The 14,628-nt window shown below is 41.9% G+C and overlaps 1 protein-coding gene across 3 annotated transcripts in view; it reads right to left on the reverse strand.

Annotated features, from left to right (window-relative positions):
* RNF152 (ring finger protein 152) overlaps positions 1–14,628 on the reverse strand; it is a 45,933-nt gene that overhangs the window by 16,460 nt on the left and 14,845 nt on the right. The gene's annotated exons all lie outside the window — the stretch shown is intronic.

Raw genomic sequence — 14,628 nt, forward strand, 5'->3', positions numbered from 1 at the left:
CACTGCCAAAGGAACCACACTGAGTTGGCCCAGTGAGGATTTGGCCCATTGACAGAAAATCAGTTACAAAACAGATTCAAAAAATACCTCTTTTCTACTGCCAAAACAAGTTATCTGCTAGAATTAAGGAAAAAAGTCAACTCTGGGCCCAAATTTGCATTGAAAATTGCCATGAACTACAATATCCCTTGCTTTTCAGCCAAAAGGTTTTCAGAATTACTTTGTTTACTGACATCACTGTTACTTTTTAGAGTTGAGTGTTTTCCTAACTTTGCTTAAGTGACTTCACTGTCAGTTGTCTTTCACTTTCATGATAACTGCTTTTGGATTTTTGCCAGCCACAGAAATGATCAAAATATTTCACTAAATCAAGACATAAAGAAAAAAATACTTCATATTTTGCTGAGTAACAGCATGGATTGGAAAAATCATTTGCTATTCTTTAAACCACTCCTTCATATACTGTGCTCTGTATTTTTTAAGCAGTGAAGTCTCTGCCAGGTTCTTTCACACTGAGTTTGCAGAACACCTGCCAGAGTGAGGTCTTTGCCAATAAACAAGGTCTTTAAGTATTACGACAATTTAAAAAATAATGTAATGATCAATACAAATAATTAGCACTATTATTATTACTAACATCCATCCTCTTTGGTCTAAGCTCTCAACTTCTGGAGCAGCTGCCTCTAGAAAAGAGGGGCATGGAGAGAGCAAGTCCCAGCAGGTGGCACTCCAGAATAGAAAGCATTAAGCACCAGTTCTGCTCGGCTGTCCCACTAGCTTGGCTTTAGCACCCTTCAGGAGGTTTGGTTTAGGATGACGGTTTCCACCTTCCCGCTCCCAAACAGCAGGGCCAGATGCTGCCAGTCTCAGCTTTTAGCACCGTAAGATTATCCTGGTGCTGGATGGGATGCATCAGCAAGGTGAGATGCGCCTTGTGCAGTCATTTCTAAAAGCAAGTAGGGTACCTGCACACCCCAAGCACTGAGCTTGAGCTCATTACCTGCTCCTTGACTGAGGGCAGAGCTCCCTCAGGGCAGCTAGAGCTGCTTCCCCACATTGTGCTTGGAGAGGTGGCAGCATCTTACTGCCTCCCACCACTCTCCTACACTCCTCCAACCAAGCAGCAAGCAGGGATATAGCTGAAATAATGCTAGCTTTCATTGCTTTAAGACAGGACCAACAACAAAAAACACACCCTAATGATTAGGAAACCAGTTTCCCTTCTGTTTATTTTTAGCTATGCCCTACACATACAGCTACAGCTACAGTGTTCACCTGCACGGCTAGGAAGCGTCGCTACAGATGGTTCCTTGAGGTGTGGTGAAGACTCCCACGCTCTGAGCCTTCTGCCTTGCCCAACACTTGCACTCCTCCCACAGCAAAGTCAGCCAAACTGACACTTCTTCCAACCAAACACTGACTGTCAGGAAAGCCTCTGTCTAGTACTAGCCTTGTCCGCCAGAAGAAATAAACCCACCTCAAAGAGCTGTGGCTCATCTGACCTTTGCAACTCTCATCCAACTGTAAGAGCAATTGCTTGTTTTGCTCTGGCTAGAAACCCTCCCAATCCTTCCATCTTCAAACTGAGGCCCCCTAAAACACTGTGCAACCTAGGGGAGATAGGAGGTACCCTTAAACCTAGGAAGACGGTGCTATTCTCTTAGAAACTGAAATTTTAAAGAAAAACTGTGGAACCCAGTTGTTTTGTCCAACTCTAGGCATCAAGCATAGCAGTCAGCATTTAGAAGTAATGAATTGGCTCAGTTGACAAAGATGCAATTCCCATATCATTGTCCCCTGGAAAAGTTTAAAACACTGAAGGTCATACAACTGGGTGGAAAAAAAGCCTGCATTTTTATCAGAAGTCTTTATGAATTACCCGTTGCCCATTCAGATATGGACAATAATCAGCCCTCTTACCAAAAGTGCAAGTATTTACTTCTTAAATTCCCCTTAAAGGCAAACCTGTATCGTGGGATCCATCTGCTTATGTGGAAATAGCAGAAAAGATGTGTCAGAAAGTCATTAATTTCCTTTTCTCTCCTGTATATGTCAGTGGATCACTGGCATTCCCTGGCCCCTTGAATTAACCCCAAATATAAATAGACACTAAACTGGAAAAGTTTACAGTCATCTCTGTGGATATGAGCAACACACAAACCACATTAAAACCAAGCAATGCGCCCTTCTTGCAGCAGGAGGTCCACAATCAATGCCACATAATATCCATAGTGTTTTAGGAAATTAATTTATATCTAGAATTCCAAACTTATTTCCTCACAAGCAATAAACACCTACCTTTTTTCTTGATGGTTCACTAACATCACCCACTGAAAGAGGTATGATTCCTTTCAAGGTTTACGTACTATATGCACTGGACAAAAGTTTACACAGTATGTTTTTAGTGCAAGTATCTTTTAACACACAAAGATGGGCTGATGGCATGAAAAGAAGAATGGGGCAGCTGTTGTTGCTCACTGCCTTCCTAGCTGCTATCCCAATGTGGATTTGGTTCATAAAATATTCACCTGTGGAAAAGCAAGTCATGGAGCTTAACTGTAACCCATACCAATCTTAACGCTGAGCAGCAATGAAGCGTGTAACTGCCTGGTGGTTATCATGAGCCCTCAGAAATATCTCCAACTTACCAAGTTGCACAGTTGCTGTTAGGAACTTATTTGGATCTCCTTTTTCGATGGATCTTCCTGAACAGATGCATGGATGCTCTCCTTGATATTCCACCCACCTGACTAGGAAGCAGAACTAAGGGGTGCCCAGGCTGCAGTATTCTCCTCGCTATTAGGTACAACAAACCGCCTATCTCTAATGAGCAACCTCTCTTGATAGAGGAGACTGCAATTAGTGTGGACTCTTGGGAGCTTTAATGTTTCCAAGCAGCAAAATGTAGACAACTGCATTGTAAGTGGCTCAGAAAGGCATGCAAAATTCTCCAGCACTGACTAGTCAATAGATATGAAAAAGGTCAATCCCTTTGCAATAGCTGAACTTTAATTTAGAAGAAAATATCATATATTTAATGGAGGTGGGGGGCTAAAGAGGGAAGGAACGTTAGAACGAAAGCTTCTTGCTTTAAAGATGATCATTCTATCCACCTATATTCTTTTTTTAGCTTGATTTTCACAAATGAGCTCAGATTTTGCAAGTAGACTTTCAGGCTCCTCAAAATAAGAGTGCAGGTGCAAAACACAGGTGCTAAATGTGAGTAGTACGATATGAACACAGGCATTCAAATTTTTTTAAAGGAAAAAAGTCATTAAATATCTGATTGCATAACCTCTCTAAAGAAAGCAGTAAAAGTCACTGAAATGCACAGGCCTTTATGATGGAAAAATGTTACTGTATATTATTTAAAAATACACAACAGAAATGAGCACCAGTGCTAGAAAACGAGACCTTTAAAGGAGTGAACAGAAAAATTCCAACGCAGCATGATATCCTGATTCAAAATTGCACATCTACAGGCTACAGCCACCTCTGTGTCTCCCTTCATTTGAAAAAGCAACAGTTTTATAATCTTATTAAAGGGCAAAGTTGTAGATTCTTATCATTTCATTAAATTGCCAGTGCATGATCTTTTAATATTTTTGTTCTTGTTTCATAACCACCCATTAACATAAAAAGCTAAGAGTTTCTCCATTGGACCCCACAGAGGAGTTTCAGCCAGCAGAGAAAGCAGTAGCACAGGAATGTAACCCTATAATGTTGGAAAAAACAAGTCAGGTTCCTCAGAATATGAAGGGCTTTTTTCCTATAGCTCCTCCAAGGGCTACAACAGTAAAGTTCCTGTAGTTGTGAGGTCGTGTTTCCATTGCCCTTCACCAAACACCACGACTCATTTTTGGGTCACGCTGACCCCAAACAAGTGGACATAAGGAAGAAAGCAAACACGTCACGAAACTTTAACCTTTCTTTAAATAAATCCTCATTACTAAGGCAAGACCGTAAGCAGCCAGCTCTAGCTCGCTCACATCTTCTTGTGTTAGAGATGTGGCTCCATCAGAAGCGAGAAGACCTGGACTATAAATCAGGACCCCAAGAGGGAAGTCCGTGTGAGGGTTTTTCCTTAAACTTTTTTTGAACATGGGCATAATATCCTCTTAAAACGCACATTCCTTTACCAAAATCCTTCTCACTGGTTTACCTTGCTCTTTTGCAAGGATGCTCATGAACACCAGTATGATAGCGTGAAATTTATTTTATCTATGAAAATAATTAAAAATTTACATAGGAGTTTAAAAAAATATCACAAGGACTTTGCAGGTGGATAAAGACTTTTTTAAAAGCCTCATTTCTTTAAAGCTGTGAAAACCAGCCTGGGTCCAGTCCTGCCAGTATCTCTTTGTGCCCACAACCCCTTCACACAAAGCAGTTCCATTGAGCTGGGCAAAGCCTCTTTCACAGTAACTGTTCTCAAGAACAGAACTGGGCCAGACTTGCCCAGAAATCCTTCTGGTGGAGAACAGGTCACCCCACAAGCAGTCCTGCTTCCCCCAAATGCCAATGTATGTGACATGCTCTGTTTGAGAGGAAAGCCTCACTCTTCCCAACCTTTAGATAAAGAACAGGGAGGCTAAATCTCAAAACATGCAGGAAAAAAAAAAAAAACCTTTAAAAAAATGCAGCTGATCTGCTGGATTTTTAAGATCACCTCAAAATCATCCTGACATGCCCTAGATTTTCTGATCTCTTCTAAAATTCCCTTTCAATCGCTATTACTTGCGTCTTCTGTGGAAGTCACACAAACAGGGAGAGTGGCAGCTTGCTGTAAGTTGTAAGCTAAAAGGCAGAAGACTGTGAAATTGAGAGAAGTTTCTATACACTTGGAAGACTTTGAGGAGGGTCAGGGTTTTTTCCTGAAGGGGGGTTGCTAATTAGCCAACATAACAGCAGCAACAGTGTTCTTGTAAAAACAGCTCACTGCTCATTAAAACCAAGTTTAGGAGCAATACAACTTCACTGAATTCTCACCAGTTTTCTATGACTGACCAGCTTCTGTCTTCTAGGCATGCTCAAACTTCATACACTGATGCATCTCCTACTCCACAAACTGATGACACATCAGTCTGTTCAATCAACACAACTCCAGTATTTTTGTTGATTTCTACTTTAAGAAGGGAATCTACTCCAGAAAGTAAAATCTGAAGTCTGAAGAGTACTTTATTCCTGTTCCCGGTCTAGCTCCATTCCACAATTCAGAAATCTTTATGCTAGACCAACAAGAGAAGTCTCCTCAGGCAAATCAAATCATCATCTCCTACTTGCTGTACTTTGAACTTACAACAAATTCCAGTATCCACTTATTACTGCAGGGAAAGCCCCTAAAAAATGGTATTTTGCACTTGCAAATTAAGCCAAGATGCTAATTTAAAATAAAATTAGAGAAAAGTAAGTTTTAATGCAGGTTTCAAGTGAATGCCTTATGAATGGAATGAAATGAACAGCTATGTCACCCGTACTAAGGGAATTGCTGCCTTTCTGCTAAAACCTGGAAATTTGGCAACCCATTTTGAGAACTGTGAAATGCTGCTTATACCAGCTCGAGGTACTTGCATACAGCGACCCATGTTCCCATTCTCCAGCAGGGATTGGGTTTCCCAGCTAGATTGCATCTCCCATAACCACAGTGCAACTCAACATGAAAAGAGGAGATGGAAGCCAGCCATAAAGCCAAGCCCGGAGGGAAGAATGGGAAAACAAAGTATGCTAATTACAGTTCCCATGGGAGATGGTGCTAGCATTCCTAAACCTAACTCTTCAGTCCCGTTTTCAGCGAAAGGAGATTTCAGGGTTTTTTTCCCCTCCATAAAATAAACTAGTGAACTTTGACAAAATTAGGATGCAGAAGAAACTTCTAGAAGGCAATACAGGACGAATCTTCACACCAGCTGTAAAACCAACTGAAAAGGCAAACAGCTTCACCTTTTTACCACTTAGAGGTTAAGCAGGAGGGATTTTTCTGCTCCAGGAGCATTCTTGAGGCTTTGTAGCAACATAACCCTGACTCCATCCTTCAGCACACAATTCTTTCCATTTTTCAGTTTAAAAGAAAACTACTACACAGGGCCAGATCTCTAAACCCTTGTTCATCAAAACCATTCAAGGCTTTAGCCAGGTTGCACCAGCATGACAGAAAGACTTTGATCTACAGTCTTCACAGTAGTGCCCCAGTGCTCGACACTGAAGTGAAACGGAATTAGAGGGGCTCACAGCTTCTGGATGCTGCAAGCACCCCACTTCCTCAGATTGATAACATCTCATCCTCAAATTTGAACATAAATGGGTCTGGGCTTAGCAATGCAACAAGACAGCCAAAACACAGGACCCCATTCAATGTGAGGGGAAGCAATCCCTTTCATAACCTCCAGATCCCCACATAAGTTATTGCAATGAAAAAAACCCACGATTCAGAGAATTAGGTACAAACAATCTAGCCTGATGAAAAAACTCATTATTTCAACACAATTCAATAATCTGAAATATCAGTGGTGCTGATTACCTGCTATCTTCAATGGCCCCTTGTTCTCCTCCTTACTCTGAAAAAAAGCTATTCTGAGCTGCAATACAACTGAAGGAGCAATGAACGTGTCGAGCATGGGTCTATCACAGGGCTGGTTCACCTACATGAGGGGCTGGCTTATGAATTGCAGCAATCTCTCCAAGAGGTGGCTAGAATTTACTTTCCTCAGGGCAGAACCTCAGGCAGAAGAAATCTTCTGCAGATAGTCCCACACCACTCTCAATAGTGGCTGCCTCAAAGGGATCTGGGGAAGGTAACTAAGAAGTCTGTTGACTGCAAGCTTAAGTTCTGAACAAAGGTTACATCAGCATCAGTAAAAAATATAAGGGGTACTACCTAAGAAAAAGTTTAAAGACACCTAGTTGCAATACTGGGTCTGTGATCTGCAGTTCAGAAAGCATCTCTGTCTATTGCACTGGGGACAAACATCTGAAATATTAACACTGTCATTATTGGCCTCAGCTTTACCTGCATCAGGAAGATCTCAGCTGGGCTAAATTTACCTTCAAACAAGTCTTCTATCCAAATTAATCTGCATGCAACAGGGAAGGACTTCCCCAAGCCACATGCCAGCGGCAGGCTCAGTGAATCCACACAAGAACCTGGGTATGCTCACAGCAGAAGGAAACTTTCATTCACTAAGGGTGAATCTGATAAAATGGTAATATTCTTTTCCCTTCTCTCAGATGAAAGTTTTAAGTACCAGCAATTTCAGTAGCTCAGCAGAGCTCCACCAATGCCTCCTGCTGACCCCATTCAACTTTGAAGTGCATAATTCAATATTCAGGTCAGAAAGGAAAAGTGAGTACGAGGGGAAGGCAGAGACCTGGTTTCCTGTCCCTGCTCCAATGAATGTTTAATTATTTTATATTAAAAATTCATTTGGAGAAGGGCTAGAATCCAGGCAGTCTAATGGGTTTACCTATGGAGAGGAAAAGATCCACGATCAAATGCCGCCAGACAAAGGTGGGAGCTCAGTCTTAGCTTCCTTCAGGCTGAGCATCACACCTAACTCAGAGAGCGCAACCGCTAACTTGTTCACTGCTTACACCTCAGTAGACATTACCTGACTCCAGAAAGGAATAAAAAGGAGCAGTTCAACGTATCTTCCCAGTACAGAAAGAGGGCTACCGGCTTAAAAGACCTCCTCTTGTTTCTCCCTTGTTGTAGCCAGCTCATGTGTCTCCTTATTTGGGATGTCAGCTTTTGCAAATCCCACTCTTGGGCCAACTTTTCTCCTGGCATTGCACCAGAAGCAGTGCCTGCAAGTTTGGTACTGCAGTACTTCAGGTCTTTTGTGGATCTACTCTGTGGAAAATGTTCCTGAGTTGCTTTGGTGTTTTGAAAACTCCAAGCTGTGCAATTGACATTGCAAATGACAGCCAACCCAAATGAGCTAAATGCTAAACATCAAGTGCTACACATGCTCCCTTCCACTGCCTCCCCTCAACCAAAAAAAGTTGACACGGTGCAGGCATACAAATACGCAGATAGTCACATCTGAAGAGTCAGTCAATACCAGAGTCCCAGTGCAATGGAGCTTTCAGAGGTATTTCACAAGCAGAAGAAAAAAATCAGCAAGTAAATTATCTGTAGCAAACAGCTCGCATGCAGGTAGTTTTTGATTTAATACTTCTCAGAAACAGGGCAACCTAGCAGATTTTCTTGCCAGTGAAGGAAGCCCTCCAAATAATCACAATGCCAGACAAGGATTTAAAAGGGTGGATGGAAGGAGGCTTCTCTTTGCAGAAATCAGGAGCTGCACCTCCTGTGTGAACAGGAAGCCACCACCCTGAAGGCAAGACCCAGGCTGGTGTGAAGTGGGAGCCAGGATGGGGACTTGCTGGGCTGCCTGCCGGCCCAGGCACAGCCAAGGCAACCAGCATCACATCAGCTAGCGGGAGGGATGCCGGAAAGCTCTGGTAAAAAACCTACCCTAAGGATGGCCACCTTCTACCCGACACTGGGTATGTCTTTTAAAAGCAAAGCATGTGCGACCATGCCTCCATCTCAGCAACACGTGTCCAGCCACAGCAAATGTAACAATAATTCGTTTTCTAAACAAGGTGCTTGATTATTTTTTTTTTTACTATTTTTCATGATTCCTCATTCAGCAACTGACACCAGCATTGCCTTCAGCAAAAGCCACATGTAAAGGAAGACATCCCAAGCAGGTTTCCCTGTGTGACATGAGGTTAGACAGAAGGGGAATTTCCTTTACTTTCTAGAAGTAGATGAACTCCCACTGAATATTTAATTCAGACTCTAAGCTATTTTCACCGATCACTTGAAAGTTAAATAATTATCCCATTTAAAGAAACCTAGCAATTATATTTTGTATTCCCCCCCCAAGCAGCTATTGCACTTGTGACAATATTCATCTTGTCCATGATGACTATTATCTGCTATATAAATATTGATGATCTGAGTAATTGCTGTTCTGTACATATGCTTCTCACAGATATAAATTTCTCTGCCTGAAGTAGACTGCTGACAAAGTGCTCTCCGCCTTTTGCATGGCAATGAAACATTACTGGAGGTGCCACTGAAAGTTGTTACTCGGGGCAGGGGTGGGGGCAGGGGGGGAGAGAAAAAAGCAGCGAGAAAAAAACAACCTTTGGAGAGGGGTATGCAGTGATGTTTGCCTGGACTGGGAAGAGTGAATAGTCCCAAAGATCAACAAGTTAGCTAAGCTGGTATTCAGGCAGCTTAAGTTTAGCTTAGGCTGTGCCAACACCAGGCGCAGCTCAAAGGGAAAGAACTGCTCCGGACTCAACACTGGCCACCAGCGCTAAGCTGGGCATGCCATGCTCTTGGGACATGTCATGTACAACATGCACATTGTATCCACCCAGTGGTCCACTGGTGACGGGGGCTACTTTTTTGGATCAAAACCCAACCAGAAAGACAAGCCAGTTTTGTACTGGAGGAAGAACACCAAGCTGAACACTATGCCGGGACAGAGGCCCAGTGTCACCCCGTAACCTTTGCCAGCACACAGCCACCATGTCACACAAAAGCAAAGCTGGTCTTGAGGCATCCAATACCCATTCATAGACATCACAGGCATACAACATAGCATTGCTTCAAACTCTTTTCACCGGTTAAACGCGTTTGCCCAGCAGACTTTGTGACCAGTCAGGTAGTCCTCTGTCTTCCTGCAGCTGCCAAAATTCACTAAAAACACCCCACTGCACGTCTTGGCTAATCTGATCATATTGCCCCATGGTCGGGCAGTACAAAGACCCAGTTTTGACAGACGGAGCCCTCCCACAGGCACACCGCCTCACAATTCCAGGCTTGCACTGTGCCTCTGGACTTTAAACAGTCAACAGTATATGAGAGATGAAGGCTTTCCCTCAGTGGACACAACCTTTCTACAATATAAAACCTGAGAGTCTGAACCTCAATAAAATTGCCCCTCTACAGGTCAAGAGAGGAAGATTTTTTCAGCCAGATAAAGTAAAAGGCAAAGTTTATACTGAAAGAGTTTCCTTGTAGAAATACTCTTCTTCTAAGGTCTCTACCCATCATTTAGAGTATCTGGAAACAAACACTGGACAAAGACTTTTTTTTAATTAAAAAAAAAATATCTTTGTAACTTACATAGCTACAGAAATTAAAGGGAAACGAAAAATCTGCCTGATTTACATCTGTGTTACTGAAGATTAATTAGAGAGGGTACAGAGATGATGCAGAAAGCAGCAGGAGAAAAGACACTGGACTCCCTACGGCAGCTGGAGCCCAGGGCAGGAACAAGAGGTGGGCAGGGACAGGGACGGATAGAGCAAGGGCGAGTACAGGTAACATGTGAGCAATGTTTGAAGTGCCGGGAGGTGGAGAGGAAGGAACTGAATCTTTGTAATAAGCAAAAGAAATAACAGTCTGGAAGTCTTACTTTCTCTGTTGCCCTGTTCAAACAACTACATAAGTCATTATACATAATCACAGCAGCCACTAATTTTTATATATATATTACATGCACATGAACAGACACAGTGAAAGTAGTTACTAAGCACTGATACAACTGATCTTCTCCCTGCAACACTGAGTGTTAAGCCACCTGTCTGTTCAGCGTGGCCCTCGTCATATAAATTCCCCTCCTACTTTGTGCAGCTTCTTTACTTCCCCCATAATTTCTACAGTGCTTTGGGGTTTAATAAGTTACAATCTCTAATGACAACTGCTGTACATCTCTGAATCTTGAAGGGAAGTTGCTTCCAGCAGAAAATTAAGGGTTGAACTCTTACCAGTAACTCTGGGCATGCTTAACTAATACTAAGCCACATAACATAGTCTAATTAGTCCAACAGGTCTTTTTTTAAAAAAATCCACATGACCTCACTGTCAGTTCTTACACTGAGTCATTCTGGAGACCAGTTGAAACAGAGCCCTGCATAATTCTCTACCATCAGCAGCGCACTGCGTTAACTGATGTGCACTGGATTCCAACTACAATAACCAGGTAATCCTTACCCCTTCCACTCTGCCTTTTTTTTCCCCTTCTGTTTTTAAGACAAGACACATGTAGCAGCCTCCAGCAAGTATCCAGTCTTACCTACATGGACTCCTATGCTTCCCAGACTTACTCTGCAGATTAGTTACAACACACAATACATGCACATGGAATGCTCTATTACTAATGCAAATTATTTTGCATGGAAACACAAAATGCAGGTGGCCAAGTCACTAACTGCCCAATTCACAAGCACAGACAGTGCCCTCAAGCTTTTACATGCATATTAATTTGGATGCAGTGAAATGTACCCATAACTTTGAAAGTCCTGTTGAAACACACTTAAAGAGCATGACTCAAATCTTAAGTGCTCACATTCCTGAGTCACTAAAAAGTAAAATCGAATTTCCATCAAATAATACTCTATTTTCTAGGTAGTTATTAATTCCGTGCTTCACTCTGAAATCACAGTCACCTAACTGCTAAAGCTATGCCTGTTTGACATACCTTTTCCTCCACAGCGATGTCAATCTGGAGTGTAAAGAAATACAACCTCCACCTACCACAGCTTCGTTGCCAAATTTTCCTAGAGAGGATATAAAACTGCGGTATTACCACCTCAGTGTGTTTTCATCAAGAGAATAGTTAGTTTCACCACATCTGTGCCAAATTCACTATGTCCACAAAAAGAAATGCTTTGCTGGGTTTGTTTCCCACTAAAGTATCTCTCGTGGAGCTGTGCAAATGCAATTTCACTATAAAAATAAATTCAGTGGAGTTAATAATTTCTTGCACTGGGCACATGGCCATCTATTTTCATTGCTTCCAAACATCCCCTGCACTCTTAAGACCTAGGAAGCCAGCGTTGTGTGGACTGCAGGGCACTGCTTCTCTAGCTTTTTCTGATTTGCATCAGCTTTCCTGGACAGAGCAAGGGTTGCAAGATGGTGTTTGTGACTCCCAGATGCCAAGCACCCTTTCTTAGTAGGTAAGGGCAGGTGGATGCTACGTTTGCCCTCCTCTGCTGGTGTGAGATCTGTGAGCCATGCAGCTGCAACTGAGGCACAGCGGAAGGACTCTTAAGCTGTGATGAAGGAACGGCTAAATCGCATGCATCCTCAAAGTGCCACAGAGACCTGTACAGACTGAGGAGGTGCAGCACCCCTACTAGTCTTTCCCTTTGCTAGGACACAACTATTTTGCACCAGCTTTTCACAGGAAAGGCATTCACAGGAAGAGATTTTGCCAACACCTGGAGGTTTGTGCTCTACCAAGCTACAAAATCCAGCCAAGAGACTGACAGAAAATGTATGAACACTATTCTAATCAAATTTATTTACATTATGCACTTCTGAAACAAAATACCAGGTACCAAATATATCAAATATATAAATATATACCAAATATATCAAATATATCAAACCTAATAAGCAGTTGAGATTCCAAGCAATCTCCTGAAATTGCTACACCTACAAATTTCTTTCTTCTAGCTTTTTGGTTGCAGAAGGTAAGGTGCCAGCAATCTATCTTAGAACAAGAGCTGATTAAATGGGCACATTTACCAAAAAAAGTAATACAATACAGTTCACAAACTGGTTTGTTTACCAAGGAAACTTGTTTAGCAGTTTCCTTTTATGTAGCATTAAAGAACAGCAACTTGTATTTCTTCTGTTTATGATTTTTGCAGTGGCCCAAGACATTTTCTTCAGCTAACGCCTAGGCAACTCCTAGTTTTCACTTCAAGAATATTCCAAGAATATTAAAGCTCCAGAGAGTCTAAAAACATGTATCCTTACAAACAAGAATAACCCCAACTTCCTATATGCACTACAACCATATCACAGCTCTCTTTTCAGATGAAGCTGACCTCGAAAAACTTTAAAAATGTATTAAAATAACACCAGTAGTGAATGCAGAAGTGTTCTGAGGAGGAATAATAGTGGTGAATCCTGTTTGTAATCATCTGCAAACATTGAAGGTTTCATGTTGTTCTGGTTCTTTTTCTTCTGCAGTATAGCTCAACTGGTTTAAACAATTCCCCCCAATCTTTGCCAACATGGGAGAAAAGAGGAAGAGCTGGTGCAAAACACTGTTCCTTTTGGGCAGTTCAGTCCTTTCAGTGCTCTGGTTTGTAGGTTTCTGCCTGCCTGGAGGGGCTCCAAATGGAGAACACTGATGGGATGCACTGGAGGTCACAAAACACTGCCAGGAATTGGTTACAGACAAGAAAGATGCACTAAAGAAGTAAAAGAAACAAAACCCCAAATAAACTAGCACCTCCCTTATGTTACTTTTTTTTGGTTTTCTTTTTTGCTTCTTGCCTGCAATTGGAAAAGTGGCAAGAAAAGAAAATGAAAAGTTAATGTGATCATCAAGGTAGTTAATTAATCCATGATTCCCCAACAGCTTTGAAAAGTACTGTCAAGGATTCTCCTCTCTTGGAAAAGACACATTTATTTCACACAGAAGCTCAGAATTTCTGTCATGTGTGACATTACTGAAACACTCAAAGATGGCTTCATCCACCTAGATGACTGCATGCGTTTCTCGCATCCTCTCCACTGAATGAGCAAGCCATGCTGAAATAAAACAGGATCTGCACATTACCCCCTTTGATTTGATTTGCAAAAAGGGGAAGCTGATACATCTGAAGAGTATGCAGCATCACACCAGCGACAGCAGACCCTCTGAAAGCAGTCACTGGCTTTTGCTCAGACCTGTGTCTCATGAGTAAAATGGAGAGGCTCCCAAGCTGTGATGCAGGGACAGCCAAGCAGCAGGCAGGGCAGGCCAGTCAGAGAAGTGCACGGCACACTTCAGAGCTAGGAGTTGCCACCACCTGTGGTACTAACCAATTTTAAAAAAAAAAAAAGCTAATGAGCTAACAGAAAAATAATTGGCCATTGCTATCCAAAACCCTAGACTAGTTCTAAATCAATGCAACTCTGCTGTAGTTAGAAAAGGATAAGCAAGGGCAAGAGAGTGGAGAATGAAGCCTATGTTTATGTACCACCAGAATACAAAGTAGAATAACTTGCGAAGTTGCTGCAAGTTGCTAAATGCAACTTTTTTATAAAAATAAAATCACATAAATCACTGATTTTCACTAGCCTTTGTATTTTGATTTTGATTTTTCCCCATACACACATGTGTGAGTATCCACACAAAACTTTTTCTTCAACCTTTACTTTTCTCATTTTGCCACTAAGAGAAACACAGCAGAAAGAGGGTGAGAGAAGGAAGCAGAGAAATGGGATCTTTTTGTATTTTGCTTTATAATAAAAAAAATGGATGGAATAATTTTTTTTCATGGAAGCTTTCGGGTTTGCAAAACGCATTTCCCATTTGAACAAATTTGGTCAGCTGAGCATGCAACAAATACCGAGAATAGTTTTGGACCAAAGAGCCTGGTCCTTTGATTTCACCTATAACAACAAGGATATTTTTATACAAAGGAAGCCAAACATCAGTTTTAAACTGACATTCAGGGAATATGAAAATCAGATCCCCCTGCACTCTTCCAATAGCGGCCCTACAGTACGCTGCTGATCCACTGTGACACCAGCACCAAGAAGCATCCCAAGCCTCTGTGGAAAGCATGAAACAGCCACCTTTGCTAGCATTTTCCAGCTTC

This window comes from Falco cherrug, chromosome 3 (genome assembly GCF_023634085.1).
Source record: "Falco cherrug isolate bFalChe1 chromosome 3, bFalChe1.pri, whole genome shotgun sequence".
Taxonomy (NCBI): Eukaryota; Metazoa; Chordata; class Aves; order Falconiformes; family Falconidae; genus Falco; species Falco cherrug.